This window comes from Pezoporus flaviventris, unplaced genomic scaffold (assembly GCF_033815535.1).
Source record: "Pezoporus flaviventris isolate CSIRO_AGI_PZ_B2104156 unplaced genomic scaffold, CSIRO_AGI_Pfla_v1 ptg000013l, whole genome shotgun sequence".
NCBI lineage: Eukaryota > Metazoa > Chordata > Aves > Psittaciformes > Psittacidae > Pezoporus > Pezoporus flaviventris.
In genome coordinates, this window is record NW_026892561.1 from 11,403,876 (window position 1) to 11,424,585 (window position 20,710).

Here is a 20,710-nt window from a genome sequence, read left to right on the forward strand (position 1 = left end):
GATGTTTCAGAAAGCCATAAAGTGTTCTTGCCTGTAAAAGCAATGTCCTTTCTTGTTAATGCCAAGAATGCTTTTCCCATAACACTCGTTCCCTGCTCAAGACACTGTAGCTGCTAATGAGGAAAACACTGCATGTTCCTCATTGAAATGTTTTCTTCCGTTTATCTACAGGGAGTTTGCTCTGTAATAGTGAAGAATCCCTGAGTATCAATGAGTCTGAAGGTACTCATATTCTGCCAAGAATAAAGTTGTAAAGCTTTGTGTGCCAATACTTTAAATTAATCTAAAATAATGCAAAGGGGACTTTGTCATCTAGGAAGGCTTTTTAAAGCCTCATCACTATTGTCTCAATTAATAAGAATATTCCATATCATTCATATCATTCACATGGCTGCCTGCCTCTATTGTGAATTGCAGTTTCGATGGATGATGTCCCTCTAAGGGTGTATGTCAGAACAGATACAGTCTGATATCGGCATGCAACAAAATATACCTTCACAGCAGCAGCTTTGCAGCAGGTTGCTAGTTTCCTAGGCAGCTCTGCTTACTCACAACCTTCTTTCCTAAGCATCACTTAGTGCTCAATGCTAATCAGTCCCTTTAGAGGGCTTCTACAAAGTAGAAGCGCATTAATTTGGCATACAAATTGAGAGACTATCTTTGATGGTGAAACAAGATTAAAATGCCCATGCTCACATTTCAGTTTCATACGTAAAACATAAATAATGCAGTAACCCTCCCTAGCATTACAGACAGCTTCACATTTTCTCTGTTGAATAGTGTTTAAAATTCACATCTATCACAAACTTTTTTTTTTTTAAAAAAGAAGGAAAAAAAGGCCATAAACAAAATGTCATGCCTGCCAAAAGACTTTCTTTATGTTCCCATCCACAGGGCCCTTACTCACAGTTCTGGCCCAGGATTTCCTCATGAGATGCTGTTTAAGAGCTTTTTAAAAAAACACAATGCCATTCCTATGATATATGCAGTTTTAAAATTTATATTTCTGTATGGCCAAGGCTGCTGTGTTCTGTTATAAATATGTGAAATCAATAGATTGCACAGGTCTCCATTTTTACAGGGGATACTGCATCATTAAGTACTGAAAGAATATAATGTAACTATTCAAACTGCTTAAAATATTTTGTAACCATAAATTATTATCCAAAAATATTTTTTGAGTAGATAAAAAGAGTTGTCAATTCTGCATAGTGAATGCCTCATAAGGGGCTCATTTATGGTTGAAAACCGAATAAAAGCAGTAAATTAAGAACAGACGTAACCATAGAGAAGCTGTAATCCACAGCAGATTTCCTTGGTGAATGAAGTATTGTTGTGTGGATTTATCCTCCTTGCTTGTACAGTTAACCAGTCACATCTGTGGCCAAAGTGCTGTCTGTGCACACAGACAAGTTGGGTTCAGTAACCCCATGGAGGTAAGCACATGCTGGTTTACACTGTATTGATAAAGTGCAAAATAAACTTCACCGGCTGTTTCACTGGGGCATGCTATGCTGAAGGGCAGATATAATATTGAAACTGAATTCCTGCGACTTGGAGACACAAAAACGCTAGGACATTCGAAAAACTGCAATAGCACGTTTCTCCTAGATTTTGTATTAGTATTGCAGGCCTTGTTTTCTGGCACGTTACAAGAGACTGTGTCGCTGACTCACAGAATTAGTGTTTGTACTTCCTAAATACGATAATGACTGGGAGCTGCTTGAGCTATAGTGTTTGTGAAGGGAAAGCCAGTTGTTATAAATATTCATTTGACAAAATGTAAATAGTTTTATAGGAGTGTAAACTGTTGCACATTATTTGATTCAGTACAGTTGTCTCCTCCGTATTGTCACAAATGCATGTAATGAACCAGCCAGGGTGACATGTAGACTTGACAGTGAATTAGTTTAGCCTTACTGCTGTTTGTTTAACTTCGTGATTACACACCAATCAGATAACTCATCCCCTTTGTATAGGGAAAGCCACAGCAAGTTTCATATTTCTTACGCCTCTCCATTTCTTTGCTTGTTCCAGTACTTCAGTGTATCATTGGACACTAGTTTCAATTTTACATCAGAAGGTTGTACCTATTGCGATACCACTGGCTTATTAACTCAATGTTAAAACAAAAAAAGATGCCTGTGAATGTATTTTCATTATTGAGGGCTTTTTTTTTAATTTTAATGCATGCTTCCCTAACAATACCTTTCATTTCAAGCAAATAAGCGTCTTTTTAGCTGTGTCTCAAACAGAATTTTAAAAAGATACAGTAAAGACAGCAACAAATGTTATTTAAAATTTGTCACACCATTCATTTAGAACCCACTGTCTTTACAAAGATTTTATTTTAAGTATAAAAGCACATCAAGATTTATGTTTCCTCTTCATGTTGTAGAGCACATAGTAAATAATTATGATCACCTCAACATCAAAAGTGAACTGAAGCACCTGTGTCTTACAGAGTATGGCTACAAAGTTTTGTAGTCTTTATAGATTCATCCTGTGTGTGAACTGGAAAAACATATGAATAAAATCAATCTCTTGCTGGTCTGAAGTGTGTGCTCATATTAAGCACATGCTTAACCATTATTACTGCACACACTTGTGTAGACAGAGGTTTACTAGATTTCTTTTTATAATCAGGAAACATTAACTGTCTTAGAGGTCTGATACGTGGCCAGAGTGAAATAGAATTTGCAAATGCTTGTGTCACCTTAAATTAATTGCACATTTTGAAGTTCGTATATATTCTGTTTGATTTTGCTCCTAACATAAGTTTCAGGCATGTTCCAAAGACCATCAGGCACTTAGAGACTGCTGGAAAATAAAAGATTGTTTTTTAAACAAGATTTTTTTTTTTCCTTATGTTTACTGAAATTTACCTAAAAATCTTATTATGGATGATACAGGGCAGCAAACTTTTCCAGTGCTCTGAGGGATAATCTGAAATGGTTGGAGATTCATTTAGAGCTATCAAATGTAGAGGGATTTGGAATTTGTCTAGGTTTATTTTTTCATTTAGTAAGATTTCTTTCCAAAGAGGTCAGCAGAACTTTTCTGAAGGGACTTAATTAAAGTTAACAAGTTATTTTGTGTTCTGCGGCATGTTACATATTGTGAAAAGGTTATGGATTCACCCAATGCAGTGCATCAACAGTGTAAAGGTGATAGGTGAAATTCTTTTTGTTGCAAGTGCTGAGATATAATCATTTAAAAGGTCAGTTGCGCTCAAGAAGAGCATTTATTTAAGAAGTAAGTTGTTTTGGGATATGCTGCATTTTTAAAGGTTAAAATAGTGTCTTGCTGACCAACGTGATTAGCAAAAAGCCATTTTTTTCTTTCTTTTAAAAAATTTCTGCATGTTACTTCACCAATTAGACTGTTTATTAACATCCTGTGCACTGCATCACTGATCTGAAAGTTGAAAATACCAATATTTTCCACAGAATTACTGAAACTTGATACACAGAAGCTTTGAGATCTAGAATTAATTTGTTCATATTATTAGGTACATTGCTGTGATCATAAAGCTGGAACAATTCTAAGTGTAAAAATAAAGGAGACAGGATTTATCATAGTGCAGAGTGTGCTGCTATGTGTATAAACAGTTGTTCTGATAGGAAATGCCCATCATCTAAAAGTAAGGGGCGAAAGATTGATTTTTTTCTTTTTATTAAGCAATTTGAGAGTGAAATATATTATGTAGGTATGATGGATAGACAGAAGTGAATTATATTTTAAGTGATAATGTGAAAGACCATAAAAACAGAGAGGACATCAAGGGAGCTGAAAAAGAAGATTTTGTTTAAAACAATTATTTGATTTTTACTATGTCTACATAGATAAGTTCATATGCAATGAAAATCATGCTGTTTAGCTGAGTTTTTCCTTTTTCTTTAAAAACATTTCAAATTGGCATTAAATTAAGTCACAGTGTTCTTTCCACTCACACTGTTCAATAACCCATAGACATCAGAAAGAGAACTTTTGTAACTGTTCTTTGCCGAATAAGATGTTCAGTCACTCTTTTCCTTGACGTTCAAGATTGCCAGTACAGAGCAGCATTTTGTTCTTAATATGTTTAAAATGCTTTGGTTGAACCGTTATCCTATAGAAATTATACTAGCCATGAAAACAAAAGTATTTTAACGAAATGGTGTTGATCACTTGTATCCACTGAAGACTGTACATTCCAGAGTAAATTATGTGAGCAGGAAATGGGGGTGGAGAGGAAAGTGTATGTAAGAAATTAACAGCTAAAAATGAATGACTTACATTTGTTTCAGGATAATTTTTACTCAAATAAAGCCATCCTCCTTAATTTGCCTTGCTTTCCATTTGAAAGAGGGCAAAATCTATTTCCTGGGCAATTTTGCACAGCACAGATATTAATACTTTGGGGTTTAATTGTATCCTGTGTTTAAATACACTGTGGGTGAAACCCTAGACCTCTGCTTAATTGCTGTGAGAAAATAGCCTGATTTCTCTGAGATTAGGCACACGCTTATGTATACTTTGACCCACGAGTGCCTCCTTCAGAATTAATCTTCTAAGGTAGTGGGATTTGCTTTTGTACGTGCAGTAGACCCATTCATGACAAACGGTGCCTAATAAACCAACTTCACCCTCCAGACCTTTCTTTTGCTGTCAGAGTTTTTCTTCAACTATTCATTTCACACATCCCTTGTCCAGTTGCTTATTAGCAAATAAACTTTAAAGCAGGCAATAGGAATAAATTTAATGATTCCTCTTAATTAGAGAGGCTTAAGGTTTAAATAATGTGCTGCGGAACTGGAAATGTAAAGAATTTCCATTTAATTGTTAGGCAAAAATATTTTGAACCTGATCCAAATATGCTGGCTGTTAGAAGACAAATTTCCGCATATTTATTTTTAAGATTTCCTCTGTGCTGTTCTTCAGTTGAACCATCCATTCCAGAAAAGCCCTTTTCCCTCTGTCATCTGCACTAGGATTGTTTCTATAAGATGTAGCAAAAAGTTCTGGTTTTCAAATATTTATATTAGTCAAAGTTAGCCCTGTTTATACTTTTTGGCAATATAACTTTTTCCTTAAAAATGAAGTACTTCAATTTAGCTAAACAAAATGTGTTGAAATGGATGGTCTTATAAACTTAAGTACACTTGGCAACAGAAAGGACTAAGGCTCCAACCAGAAAACACTGGCTCGAGTAGCCCCCACTCATACAAATATCTCATTAACTTCAAAGGAACAATCTGTGTGAATTGGAGTTTTCAAAGTCTGGCACTAATGCACCCATCCTGACTGCAAATGCTGAGACAGATGTATAAGTTTCCTTCATTTTATTAATGCTATTAAAATCATGAATAGGGACCATTAGCAAAATATTCCTTTATGTGTTTTTCTACAAATAATATTAACGGTTACAGGAGCATGTCCTAAAATTAGAAGATAAAAACATTTTTTTCAGTTTTCAATTAGCATTAGACAAAATCATCTTTCTATGTTTTCATAGTTCTACAAAGCAGAACTATGTATTTACTTTAGGAATATTAAATCCAACATCCATATACTACATTTGTAAGAGTTTAGGTGAAAAGTGTTTGACTTCACTTTTTGAAATCAGTAATATTACAGCAGTAGAAATAATGATGGAGTATATGAAGAAAAACCCAGGTGAACTGCTTCTTTTAATTAAGTAACTGTATTGAAAATTTTATGAATAAAATGCTATTTAACTTCTGTAAGTTTGCATTTGTTCAACCAGACTTTTTGCTATTTATCACTTTGATTTTTTACCTGTCATTTCCTAAAAAAGTGACCAGCGACAACCTGAAATTAAAGGTTGGGGTTTTTTGTTTAGCTTTTTTTTTTTTTTTTTCTGGTGGGGTTTTTTTTCTTTATTTTTTGTGGTAAACCCTCTAGCTATTGTTACGGCAATAAGCCTTGGTTGGCTGATACTGAACTACACGGTCAGGACTCTCATAAGGGAAATGCAGTCTTCATTCAACAAGCCTTTTAACAGCAAGCCAAGCTTGATTAAAATCATATACAGATGAAATCATTTCTTTACAATTCCTTTGTAGTTTTGTGCATTCCCAATAACTCTTTAGGCTTAACAATACTTTGGAGACAGCTGCGTTACTACTTAAGATCCTGTTGTTACTTCCAATTATTGCTTAGAAGTCAAAATACATAGTATAATTTCTGTTCAAATAACTGCAACTGTATTAATGTGATATACAAATGTGAAATGGGTTGGGCAAAAGTAAACATTACAGAAGGCAAGGAATTAGGGCTAGCTGTCTTATATGGAATGCCTCTGCTAAAACCTTAAGGGGCAAAACTTTAAAAACAAACAGGAAACATTCTGTGAGCTTTGTTATTGTTACTCTAATCAAGCTGCAATAGCATACAGCAGTCCTAAATTACTTTGTATTGTAAAACATAACCACTACTTTGTCTGCTTAATTTATATTTGGACAGTCATTAAGAGTTTATGCTTCCTAAATTTACATGCACAATGTAAAAAGAAGCAAACTTCACTAAAAGGAAACTAGGAATTCTTTTTTCTGGCATCTAGTCAGAGGGAGAATATTGTTGGTAATACTAAACAAAAGAAAACAAAACAACTTTCTTCTATCTATTGGTTAATTTTATTAGCCAGAGTCCAATTAAGTAACTATAATCCTGTTGATCTGTATTACTGATGTGCATTCCTTCCACAGCATAAAGAGGGGAGAGCTTAGGACTTCATTGATGGCAGAGGCCCGTTGCAAATGACAATTCACTACTAAACAAAGCAAGAAAACAACTCAATCAAAAGGTCAAATTCCTTTCTATGGGTGACGACAGAAGGATGATAAGAGGAAAGCCTTTTTCTTTCCTTCCTTCTTCTAATGCATCCCTTCCTCAGTAAAGGGAAGTCTTTAAACTCCCCCTAATCAACAGGACCTCAAAAGTGGGTCCACCCTACCCTGCCAGCTAACAAGACAATCCAGGACATTGGCCACTAGTTGTCAGAACTAGTAGGGTGAGTTGATATAAACCTCTTTTTTCAAGGACTTGTAATATTTGACCTGCGCTTTTATTCCCAGCCCACATGTATGCACATGTCTTCTTCACCTTACCAGCTGTTTAGCTTCCACATACTGTTCCAGTGAAACAGCTTTAAGGCTTAGGCATGAAGAGCATCATTCTGTGTAGTCTTTCCAGAGGAAGGATTCTTGTAACTTATCCTTAAGACTTACAGGATTTTGTCCATAGCTGTTACCAGATAGCACATTTGAGCATGCAGAGTGCCTGTGTATTTGCAAGACAAGTCCCCCTATTTTCTCTTTGGTAATCCAGATACTGAGCTGTTTCTACCATGTGTCTGCATTCCACATTAACTCCCACAGACTGGCTATCCCTGTCTGACATAGAGTAGGGATTGCACCTATACTCGTTTGATTGAAGGAGTCTGTATGCAGTTCAGTTGGTTGTGGATGCGTTCTTTTACTGTGTGGAAAGAACTGAAGGCTTGAATCATGTCTGTTTCTGTGCACTTTTCAGCAGGATCAGAAATAATGCTGTGCTAATGCATAAACTCTTGTGAATCCCCAGAGATTCTGCTGAAGTTGTGAACAACCAGTGGCAAGTCACAGCAGTACAGAGAGCAAGTTATGAATCACTGCAGTCCTGCTGTTCAGTATTTCATGTATTCTTCCCTTCTTCCTCTCTTCCTTCTTAAAAAATGTAGACAAGGTTTTGCATCCACTATGCCTATCTAATCTATACACTGCCAGAGTATACGAACGCTATTTCACTGGCATTGCTATTTGTGTTTACAGCCAAAGCAATCTTCTGCTGCAACATTCAATGAAAAGAAACAAGTAAAATATCAAGAATAAAAAGGAAATATTGTGGCAGCTTCTTGGCTACCAAAAATCAGATAATGCCGCTAGAGCCAATGGAGCTGCACCAATTTATATTTGTTCTAAGTCTGACTTAAGGTTTTAAAAAATAATGCTTTCTGAAGTCTTCTCTACAAAACCTTTCTATATATTCCATGTCATATGCATGTGTGTGCAACGAATTGTCTTAATCTTTAAAAAAGGAAACTAGGCCAAGATAAATATCATAGATGGGAAGATACCAGTAAATAAAAGTAATATGATCTTTTCAAATAATTAATATGCCCTCTCTAATGCTAATTGAAAACCAAAAGAAGGGATATAGACTATTCAAATACAGCCCCTTCTTAGAGGGATGCTTAGTTTATCAATAAATATTAATAGCTACAGTTTAAAGTCATAACCCAAGATTTATAGTATTTAAATTAAAACTACCATATTACAGAAACTGATAGGGTAAAGCATCTGCAAGTAGGGAGCAGAAAAATATTATGTAACAATAGTTATCTATCTGTCCAGTATTCACGAAGTTTACAAATCCTGTTAATTTTCTTTTAAATCTTTAAACCATGTATTTGACTTTATTTCTAAATTTCCATAGTTCCCCATGGTATCTACCCTATCTAAAATCACCACCAGAACTTAGTTTTTCCCAAGGAATAACTTTTCTGAAGAAACAGTCTTCTTTTGATTTGCTTATATTATTTAATGGATTATTGTTTATGCAGTTAAAATGTTGCACTTTTCCTTCCTTGACACTTATTTATTAATGTAGGCATAAATATCACTGACCCAAAAGAGTATTGTTTCATAACACCTTTCTAGCTATGTGGTTTAAGTGATGAATATACCTGGGTTCTAGCCCAACATGCTCTTTCATTCATTGTCTTTTTAGGTTCTTGGTTTCACATTTCAAAAGTACCATGACCTTTTATCAGCCCACAATAGTGAGCATTTTCATCAAAGAAGTCCCTGAAATCATAGAATCATAGAATCATAGAATAGTTAGGGTTGGAAGGGACCTTAAGATCATCAAGTTCCAACCCCCCTGCCATGGGCAGGGACACCTCACACTAAATCATGTCACCCAAGGCCTCGTCCAACCTGGCCTTGAACACTGCCAGGGATGGAGCATTCACAACCTCCCTGGGCAACCCCTTCCAGTCCCTCACCACCCTTACAATAAAGAATTTCCTCCTTATATCCAATCTAAACTTCCCCTGTTTAAGTTTTAACCCGTTACCCCTTGTCTTGTCACTACAGTCCCTAATGAAGAGTCCCTCTCCAGCATCCCTATAGGCCCCCTTCAGATACTGGAAGGCTGCTATGAGGTCTCCACGCAGCCTTCTCTTCTCCAGACTGAACAGCCCCAACCTTCTCAGCCTGTCTTCATACGGGAGGTGCTCCAGTCCCCTGATCATCCTCGTGGCCCTCCTCTGGACTTGTTCCAGTAGTTCCATGTCCTTTTTATATTGAGGACACCAGAACTGCACACAATACTCCAAGTGAGGTCTCACAAGAGCAGAGTAGAGGGGTAGGATCACCTCCTTCGACCTGCTGGTCACGCTCCTTTTGATGCAGCCCAGGATACGGTTGGCTTTCTGGGCCGTGAGCACACACTGAAGCCAGCTCATGTTCATTTTCTCATCAACCAACACCCCCAAGTCCTTCTCTGCAGGGCTGCTCTGAATCTCTTCTCTGCCCAACCTGTAGCTGTGCCTGGGATTGCTCTGACCCAGGTGTAGCACCTTGCACTTGGCATGGTTAAACTCCATAAGGTTCATCAGCCCACCTCACAAGCATGTCAAGGTCCCTCTGGATGGCATTCCTTCCCTCCAGGGTATCAACCCAACCACACAGCTTGGTGTCATCGGAAAACTTGCTGAGGCCACACTCAATCCCATTGTCCGTGTCAGCGACGAAGATGTTGAACAAGACCGGTCCCAACACCGACCCCTGAGGGATGCCACTCGTTACTGGTCTCCAGCCGGACATTGAGCCATTGACCACAACTCTTTGTGGGCGGCCATCCAGCCAGTTCTTTATCCACCGAGTGGTCCATCCATCAAATTGATGTCGCTCCAATTTAGAGACAAGGATGTCATGTGGGACAGTGTCGAATGCCTTACACAAGTCCAGGTAGATGACATCAACTGCTCTACCCCTGTCCATCAGTTCTGTAGCCCCATCATAGAAGGCCACCAGATTGGTCAGGCAGGATTTCCCCTTAGTGAAGCCATGCTGGCTGTCACCAAGCACCTTGTTGATTTTCATGTGCCTTAGCATGCCATCCAGGAGAATCTGCTCCAAGATTTTGGCAGGCACAGAGGTGAGACTGACTGGTCTGTAATTCCCCGGGTCATCCATTTTCCCCTTCTTGAAAATGGGGGTTATATTTCCCTTTTTCCAGTCATCGGGAACTTCACCTGACTGCCATGATTTCTCAAATAGGATGGCCAGTGGCTTAGCAACTTCATTTGCCAGCTCCTTCAGGACCCACAGATGGATTTCATCAGGACCCATGGACTTGTGCATGTTCAGATTTTTAAGATGGTCTTGAACCAGTTCCTCTCCTACAGTGGGCACAAGGTCTTCATTCTCACAGTCCCTGTGTCTGCCTTCCAAGACTTGGGTCATGTGGTCAGAGCCTTTCTCAGTGAAGACCAAGGCAAAGAAGTCATTCAGAACCTCAGCCTTCTCCAAATCCTGTGTAGCCAGTTCTCCCAAGAGCTTCCTGGGAGGACCTACATTCTCCCTAGTCTGTTTTTTATTTGCTATGTACCTGTAGAATCCCCTCCTGTTATCCTTAATATCTCTAGCCAAGTTTAATTCTAACTGGGCCTTACCTTTCCTAACCTGGTCCCTAGCTTCCCAGACAACATCCCTGTACTCTTCCCATGCCGCCTGTCTATGCTTCCACTTTTTATCAGCCTCTTTTTTCAACTGAATTTTCCTCAGCAGCTCCTTATCCATCCAAGGAGGTCTCCTGGCCCTCCTGCTGCACTTCCTTCTGGTTGGGATGCAACACTCCTGAGCTTGTAGCAGGTGATCCTTGAATATCAACCAACAGTCTTGGGCCCCTCTGCCCTCTAGGGCTGTATCCCATGGAACCTTACTAAGCAGGTTCCTGAAGAGGCTAAATTCTGCTCTTTTGAAGTCCAGGGCAGTGAGCTTGCTACATGCTCTGGAAGGTAGATTGTTAATTGTCAGGCACTCTTAGACAAAGAACGCAATGAGGAGGGAGCTCTGAATAGGATGGTCTTTCAGTAAAAAAAAAAATCTTTTAAGTTCACTATAAAATTCCAATAAATTAAGCTGATAAGATCTAAATGAGAGACTTTGTACAATTCAATTTGCCTTTAATCACACTTCAGTCTGTCATCAACTGGCCTTATCAAAACTTACAGGTGTGATATTTACAAAAAACATCATTATTCTTCCATGTGCAGCATGTCAAGGTCTAGTATTATTTCATCCCACAGCTGAAGTATTAAATTAATTGGCATCTGTTTGCTCATCTGTGAAAAGCATCCATCTCTCAATAACATTGTTACAATTTCTTCTAGTGTACTGATAGAAAAGTAAGACTGAGTTCTATTTGACATACTTTTTTATGGTAGGTCATCTTAGCAGCTCATTGTTAGCTAAAACAAGATAGTACAAAGAATGTTGCCATTTTGAGAACAGAACTTTTAAAAAATTATTCTTTTGTAGAAAATTGCTTCATTCCACCAAAAAAAAAAACACCAATCAAAAAACAACTTGGAAGCTGTGTCTGAAACTCCTTCAGATCTTCCTCCTTCCGATAGGTAAGGCTTCTTATATTTTAACTTACAGAGATGCCATAATGCCACTAATAATATCTGCTTGTATGGTACCATAATGACAGTCTACATGTAATTCTTGATATTTAAATGAACAGGTTCTAGTGATAACATTTCTGAGCAAACCTAATAATAATGTCCCTTGAACAGGACAAATTTTTTTACTATAGTAAGATCCAACTTTTAGTTTGACATTTGCAAGTTCCTTTTTTTACTTAGGCTGTGTCTCTCTTTCCTGCTTTTTATCAACTGAACCAAAATTTTCGTAATCTCCTTTTCCTTTTCCCCATTTTTCACTCTTTAGCATGCCTTAGTTCTTGAGATTATATCATGCTTTAAACATCCTTCAGTTATCTGTGCATAGCAAAGTTAGAATAATAACATAACATTTTTTGCTGAATAGCAGTACCAAAGTTACCCTACACATTTATAGGTCTCACTATATTAAAATTTGAACAGGGCTAAAAAGCAAACTCCACTGTGCAGACAATATGTTGTCTGGCACTTTGAAAAAGAACATACATATTTGGCAAAACAGAATATCCACAAGGTTACTTCCCATTTATGTAGACTTAGCTAAATATTACTCTTAACAGACATTTACTTTAACTGCTCTATTATCTCTAACTTCATTTCCATTGTAAAAGTTTATCTATATAATATTTTTAAAGTTCAATTTTATAATTATATATATGTATTAGAGATCTAAATTCAAAGCATAGTAAGATTTTAAGTATTTTTAAAAAGCTTACTTCAAGAGCTGTGATTATTTATCTGTGACATCTTAATTCTTGAAAAGTAGGAATATCAAATTACCTGTCGAAAACAAATGCATTGAAACAACTTGTAATTACATGCCTACGTAGTCTGCACTTGGATAAAACATTAGCTTGGCTTGTTTTTCTTCCAAGACTGATAAATTCTGATCAAATTCCATCCTGACCAAACTGCATTCAAATGTCCATAAAAGTAAAAGAAGCAATATAAGGCACATTCTAGCTTGGGTGATTTTACCATTTGTTTCAAGTTGATTGCTTACAATTATCATCATAATTGCAAGGTTACCAGAAAGAATGTGGAAAGCAGGGGCAACTGCAAAAGTGATCCACTTCAGGGCAATGTGAATACTAATACACTTCATCACTAGGTGATCAGGAAAGATCAGTTTCCCTGGAACAGTGCAAAGTGTAGCATGATGATTTGTAAACTACACACATTAGTTTAAAAGAAAAGACATTAATTAAACAGACCAGCTCATGATAGTCCTTGTTCCCTCTTTTACATCTCCCAGTTAAAAATCCATGTACTGATGTACTGATAACCCTGGTGTTATTTGAGGTTATTTGTTTATAATGTAGCTCATCATCTGTATGTATTGTCTGTATTAGTAAGTATTGCTTCTCGTTTGGATAAAAGTGGCATTCCTTTAAGTTTCCCAAGCAAAAGCTTCCAGTGAAGCTGGAGAAGGTTTTTTGTGTATTCTGTAGCTTGTATGTCTGCTGGGGCTTCAGAAGTTTGAAGCTTATACTCAAATCTGCCTTTAACATTCTGGTAGAGATGGACACCCACAATACTTACAGCCACTCAAGTACTCAGTATTATCAGACTATTGAATTGTAACTATGGAATAAACAAATTTAGAACTAGTGTTACAGAGAAGCAAAAGGTGAAATTATCTAGGGCCACACATCACAAAGTCTCCACCAGTGTGAGTCAAATTATGCCATGAGTCTCCAGCATGTGAGGAAACATCATACTTATGCTTTTTCCTGTGCCTATATCCTTTTCACAGGGTAGTGCAGCTCTGAAAGGGAACTGGATACCAAATCATTTGGGCCCTACACAATTGTATTTATTTTTTATTAAAGAACATAAAATACTTTGGAATAGCAGGGACTACCATACACCAAAAAAGCCTGGATATATGGTATTGAAGGGAACAGGGAAGGAAAAGAGGAAATAAATTGGTGACCTATTTGAGCATCAGGTTGAGAAGTCTCTGTCAATTCCCATTTCTGCATCATGGAGGGAAAGAGTTTAAGAGAAAACTCAGGTAAACAGCATGCACATTTCAGCTCTTGCATTGAGAAAGGTAGCTAGATTTCCACTGAGACTTTGTCTGAGGGAGTGGGGGGAGGTGTGTGGGGGGTGGCTTAATGAACAGATTTGATACAATTATCATTATAAGTTTTTAGAAGGATGTTCCACAAACCGCTGTCTTACAATACAAGTATAAAGCTTCTTACTAACTACTTTGCGTTAAGGTTTTCCCAGTAATTTTCTCCTTACAACACATCTGGAGCAATGTCTGTTATAGTTAGGTTTTATAATCCTAGGGGGAACACTGCACATTATCAGTAAAATGTTTATGTTTAAGAACAAGAATTAAATCCTTTCTTGGCCAGTACTCTGAAGTGTATACTCAGACTTCCAGCTTCTTTTAATCACTTTCCTTTTAGAACTTCAGCAAGTGGCATCCCCTATCCCAGCCCCTTTATTAATGGCCAGTTGTAAATGACTTTAGCAAATGGAGCACCATTTGTCACACTGTAACAAGTGACGCACTGTACTGTATTTCTAGCCCTACCACTTAATTTAAGCATTGGATTTATAGCTCATCATCATCCTCTCTATCTTTCTGTTCCTTTTTTGTGTCTTTCCAAGTGCTAAAACAGGTTGTTGGGAAAGAGGTTTTTAAGTAAAAGCATTTCTACCTTGGCTCAGAGCACCGAAAATCACTCATTTGACTCTTACCTCCATAGTGAATTCTCCTGGTGGTTTTTCTTCTTCTATTTAATTGCTTCTCCACATTTAACTGATATTTGATGAAAAGATCCCCCTATTTTACAATTTCTCTCAAAATAATCCCACTGTAATTCCATTGCAGTCACCTGTGTATACACTATATTTGTTTATTACTTTGAAAGACACATATGGTTCAGTCAGCAGTGAACTCGTACTGCAAATTAAAAACTTTTATTTGAACTTGAAATTACTTCTTTCTTCAGTGTGCCACTATGCTCCATGCCATCAGCAAATTTCCCTGGGCTACAAATTTGTAGCCCATTCCTCTGTCTAGGCTATATAGATTTTTATATAGATTACAGACTCTGTGTGTGATTTATATACTGCCACATGGAAAGTGGCAGACATCCAAGAAGTGACCCCACCGGTTTACAGCTCCTATGAATCAAACATCTGTTCTGTGTTTGTGTGCATTTGTTTGTTTGTTTACTTAAGAGCACTGAGCATTGGCCTTGCACATGCTTACCCTATCTCTTCTAACAGAGCAGATAGGTTTGGGGGTTTTACTTTTAATTATAGTAGATAGCATACCTTTTTTCATGTACTGTTAGCAATCAGCTGCTCATTTCCTTCCAAACTGGTGAGACCACTGCTTTCTTGGTCAACTATGAATGCCTAGCTGAACATGAGAGCCCTGAAGCAAATGTTACATCTGCAGCAGTGTGTAGATTTAATACTTCCAGACTGCAGTAATTTGGTCTGTTTTCTCCACTGTCAAACATTTTGTGAAGTTATTTCACTGATACAAAGTAAGTGCAATGCAGAAATTCAATAACAGGCATGCAGAATTTCCAGGTACACTAATGCTGATATTTTGCACTGTTTATGCACCACTGTAGCTTATCAAAAATGGCACAGGTTAGCAAATAATCAGGACCAGTAACATATGTTAGGCACACTGTCTGGTAGGTCAAAGACACTGAAGTTAATAGCCCGTCTCAGTCTTTCTGTAACAGTTGTTACCAGCTCTGTTTTCTGCACTAAAAGACTGCTGAAACCATTCCAGTGCTTCTTTCCTGAATCCTTGCAGCTACGAGCCTAAGCAGGGCCTTGTAATGTGAAAATGGTATTCAGCAGCTTTCAGAAATTCTACATAAATTATGTCATATGATTGTAAATTCTCAGAAAAAAAAAAGAAGAGCTAAAGATCAAGCATGTTGTTTTAGCTAGAATTCCAGTTACATGTGTCTACCTTCCAGCGGCCAGAAAGGCAGGCAGGATCTGTCTGCTCTGTGTGCCTGCACTAGGGTGCAGCCTCAGCTGAGACTGATGAGCTCTCCATGTGTACTAGTAAGGCTATTCAAGCCCCGGAGTTGCCTTTGCTTGCAGTCTTTGAGTTTAGCTAAGGGTTGGCCTGAAACATTTTCAGTTCCCCCCCCCAGAAAAACCTGTCTATAAACTGGAAAATGAACTGAGAATAGAAGAACTGGAAAACAATTCATCAACCTGCTGCTCGCCAACGTGGTCTTCTGTAAAACTTCAGGAGGAATTCCAAGGAGTCTGCTAAATTAAGGGATTAAGAAGTCATAGAGTTACTGAACAAAATGAATCAAATTCAATTCTAAAAATAAGGAGGTAAATTTTTACTAAATTTTATGAAGCTGCACCTGTTCACATAGCTTTGAATATTAACCCAGTAAATCACCTTGTGTACCCCTACATTAATCCATTGTTTTCTATAATATATTCTCAAATGCTTTGTCTCCTCTGATGCAATCCCACTCACTTTGAATGTGATGCCTTTGTATATGCTGGCCAAAATCGTATGTTTGTTTTCCCAGTGCTGTGTCACATTGCAAGCCCTTATTTAATTTGCTGTTCACTGCTAGCCTCAAGTCCCCCCTTTTTTTTTTTAGTGCTTTCCAAACACTGTCTTCCTTCCATAGTGTATTTCTGCTACAGATTATTTCCCTTAAGTATTTGACTTTTTTAGTTTTCAATACTGAATATTGTTTTTTCTTGGTTTTCAGATTTGCTCCCCAGGTCTTGTAAGTTATCTAGCTCTCCCTGTCATTTAATGTCATTTAAATAAAACTTCATAGATATATAATGTGCAATTAAGTTGTATTCCCCTCTTCCCCTTTTTTAATTCATTTATAGTTAAGTAAGGGGGAAATGCAAAATGGTTACAACGGAAAAAGGGGGAAAAGGTTACAGATGGAATTAACACCAGTGCCCACAGTACCTTGCTGGGTACCTCTAATTCCCTTTGTATATATGAATATTAAAAATAAGTATGATACCTTTGCATATCCTCTGAAATATCTTCATAATTTGAAATAAGCATGTTTTCTATTGGATGGACTATACCACAATAATATGAAATGTTTTATCTCTTTCGAACCTCAGCATTCTTTTTTCTTTGTACATGAGTGTATTCAAAAAGTCATTGCATAAAGCAGTATGAATCCTGTTGCACAAAATGAAAATGCCAGCATTTTACCTCTTTTCAGGGCAGAGCTGTGTATTTTAGTTAGTGACTGCATTAAGTGTGCGCAAGGCTAGAATGAAGCTTCAGTGCCATCATGATGTTTCTTTAAGCAGTGTTTTTCCAATTTCAGACACAATTCTAAGAGCATAATCTAAGACATTCCCTCTGGAGCTGCCTCCATACACAAACACACTTTAATAAGTAAGACCTCTGCCAGGGTCATCAAGACTGAAATGAACAACAACAAAAAAAATCTTCAGCACTGCTCTTATTTAGTTAGTGACCCAACCTTACCCTTTAAATATGGTAGGATCAACATACTGGGGCATGACCTCAAAAAGCTGTCATGTCACTTTTACTCTGCTTTTCTTTTAAAATGTTATGTAAGTTGGGGAACTCAGCTACAACGTGTGCTGTATCATATATCTAGATTTATTTCTCTGGATTATGGGAAATATCTGTGGAGTGGGTGTGTTTAATTATTTGCAGATTTATATTGGTTTTTTAGGATTGAAATGGCAAAACTGAAAAATAAAAATGTCACCAGTAAATTTTTAGCAACTGAAAATGATCACCTTATTAGTATTCAGTAGTTCTATCCAGATCAGCCATTCTTTGTTACTGTTTTCAATCCACCCCAATTTGGTTCAGACTTGGACAAGTCTTTTTCTAAACAAAAATTATTGTAAAAGGATGGACAAAGCCTGCAAAGGTAACTCACAATTATCCCATCTTGATTCAGAATTACTAAATATTAGTTTTAATGCCACTAGTACACAGTTCCTTATTCTGACAACAGGCAGAAACACCATTTGGTAGCAGGAGGCAGTATTTCAGTTGTTGTTTTAATGTTAACTGATATTTCAAGGATAAAGGCAAAATTCCAGCTGTGAAATAATACATTTCAAATTATTTGTCTTTTTTTTTTTTGACACTGTATTCTTTTATTTTAATAACACATGGTTGTTAAAACGTTGCTGTATAACCAAAGCCAAGCACCTGAAGGGAAACAGAAAGTGTGAAGTATAAACTTTTCCTAGTGTGCTTAATGTTTTTGAATAGTAATTATAATAATAATCACAACAGTTCTAAGACCACATTAAAGCCCCTATTCTGATACTATGGCCTCTGTCATAGGCCTGGTACACATTAGGAAAGCATACTGTAACACAAAAGATATCCAAAGGGATGGAAGAGCATGACACAATCTAAACATAGAACAAGAGCGGGGCAACACCTGCACTTCCCTTTCCCAGGAATGCAGCAGGATCTAACATAAGAACATTTTCTTTCAGAGCTTCCCCCTCACAGTATCTTTCTCAAACAAAGCCCATCTACCAGTTACAAAAAGGCAGCAATTAACTCCATTGTTCTACATAGAGTGTTAAGGAAAAGTTACTTTCTGTAAGGAAGGGCAACAGACCAAAAAAGAGCCAGAGTAGACTCTGGTATGATTCATAGCACTGCATGGGAGAGGGGATGTTTCCATGTTTTTCATGGTAGATGTGAAAGGCCAGTGACATTTGCATCTCATAGGATAAACCAAAACAGACACAAGGATAGTTTTGAAAGTTCTCAGTTTGAATTTGTAACAACATGGTATTTCATCAGTTTTTTCTTAGGAGGCCTTTTATCTTTAAACCACAGATCATCGTCTCAAACCCCAGTGAAAGACTGGAATTCAAAGTTTAGAGCATGTTGTGTTTAGAACATATCTTTTCTTCCTTAACAATAGTTTCTAATTTTCTTTTATAGCTAAGTTTTCACGTGAAGTTTGGCGTCATTTCTAGTTTGAAATTTGTCTACTTCTGCTTTTCGAAGGTTTATTTTTCAGAGATACTGTAAAAATGGTATTTTTAAGTGCCATGAAACATCACATAAAATGTAATAAGAATGGTTAGCTATTTTATCAGAACCAAAATTATGGCTGTGATTTTTTTTTTTTAATATAAAGAATGAATCACCTTCAAATTTCAAAACAAGAATGACAGATGCTTCATTTATCTTGCCTTTGTCAGGGAGATGAACTAGTTCTGTTTTTCTCAATCTTTTATAGTCAAAACATCATCCAACCCTGTTCAAAAAAAGTCTGTGGACTACAGTGTCTCCAACTCTTCTTCAACAGGTGTGAAAGAGGGGTAATAAATAAAATACTTAACATTTAGATTAAACTGTACTCTGTGATTTAAAAAAAAAAAAAAAGTCTTAATTTCACTGCAGTAGTTACAAATATAGGTTCCCAACTGTGTCTGCCTGCGGGTACTGACTGCAGTGGGAAGCCAACTCCCCATTATGCCTGCCTGTGGGTATTGACAGCAGTCAAGAGCCAGGTTTTGCCTCTGCCTGCCAGGAGGCATTTGATAACAATTGGGAGGCAGCTCCTGACAATGCCTGCTTGCTGGCACAAGCAGCAGCCCTTCTGCAGCTCACCAGTGGTCTGCAGGCTGTTGAGTTATACTGGATCAGATTAACCTCCGGAGGTCCTTTCCAATTCCGTTTTCTAAAATAGTATGATATGACTTGCCATAAATTTCAGGGATGTCAACAGGATTTTAGGAAAGGCTTTGTTTTAGAAGATGCTAATGAGCTCTGCTGATAGATTATCTCACTAGAGAGGAGAAAATGAATTTATTATGTCAACTGGAGACTTTCTAGAGAAGTTGTATTAATTCAAGACCTCTGTGAATTATCCTCTACTAGTACCCTGAGAAAGGACTGTTAACTGAATAAGTTGTGTAGGATCCTCTCATGGTGACTACAGAAAAGTCTTTCTATGCCCACCTCCATCATAAAAAACAATGCTGCACCAGATCACTGGTGATGTGATGGCTCATGAAGGCCTACTCAGTAATTTAAGATTGGAATTAACTTCACAAAGTCAGTCAGAGATGAAGTGTGAAAGAGTGGTGGGGGAATACAGGCACTCCAGCTCTGCTCCCTCTTCCATCTGCCATACGTTTTGTTGTAGAGTCCTTAAGCGAAGAGGAAGCAGGAGGAAAACTAGAATTTAGTAAATGGCAATGTATTTCTTACCTTGGGAGAGCTGATAAAAGGCATGTTTACACTCAGTGTCTTGGAGCGAATACTTATGAATCCAGACAGTTTTTAATTCTGCTTACTTTACATTGGAGTCTAAAGAACAGATGTTCTTGATGGAGGGTACAGTGTTGGGTTTTGCTTCTTTTCTGAATGATAATCAGTAACAGTTTTCCCTCAATTAAGTGTGATCAGCCTCCTCTTTTTCAAATGTAAATGTTCTGCAAAAGCCGACAGAGTTGAGATAACTGGACTAAATGTTCTCCTCAGGTCCCTGGTTTCAAGACAGCTAACAAGTCTAGTTCTTCAGAACATGGACAGAGAATAATAAGCAAAGTTTGCTTCCAGCTATTTAAATTCATCAGTGGTATCTCTGTGTTAAAAGTCACTGAGGGGTCAGGATTTGTTCCACAGAATATGTGGCTCTCAGCAGTTGAACATCAGTATAATCAGGGGCTTCTTCAGTTATGAGTGAAATCTAGCGGAAAGTCTAGCAGTGGAAAGTTACAGATAGCAGGTTTTATGTAATCATATTCAGAATGAGAGGATAATAAACAACAATATTTGAAGGCAGGATTTCTTGCGAGAGTAAATTTTGTTTTGTTTGAAAGTTTTACAGATTAAATACTGGAAAGTACTTTACACAGGGGAAATAAACAATGGTCTTTAATGTGTAAAAGGCTCTAAGTAGCTGAATGTACAGCTGCATCTTGGAAAAAGAGTAAGGTTACGAGAGT

The 20,710-nt window shown here is 37.4% G+C and overlaps 1 long non-coding RNA gene across 2 annotated transcripts in view; it reads left to right on the forward strand.

Annotated features, from left to right (window-relative positions):
* The window catches only part of LOC133268461 (uncharacterized), a 190,193-nt gene that overhangs the window by 143,527 nt on the left and 25,956 nt on the right, over window positions 1-20,710 (forward strand). The window contains exon 3 of one of the 2 annotated variants that reach the window (XR_009743085.1): window positions 20,244-20,299. The exons of the other annotated variant lie outside the window; for it this stretch is intronic. This is a non-coding gene — a long non-coding RNA (uncharacterized LOC133268461). Of the gene's footprint in view, window positions 1-20,243; window positions 20,300-20,710 lie in introns of those variants that run through there. 2 annotated transcript variants of the gene reach the window in all.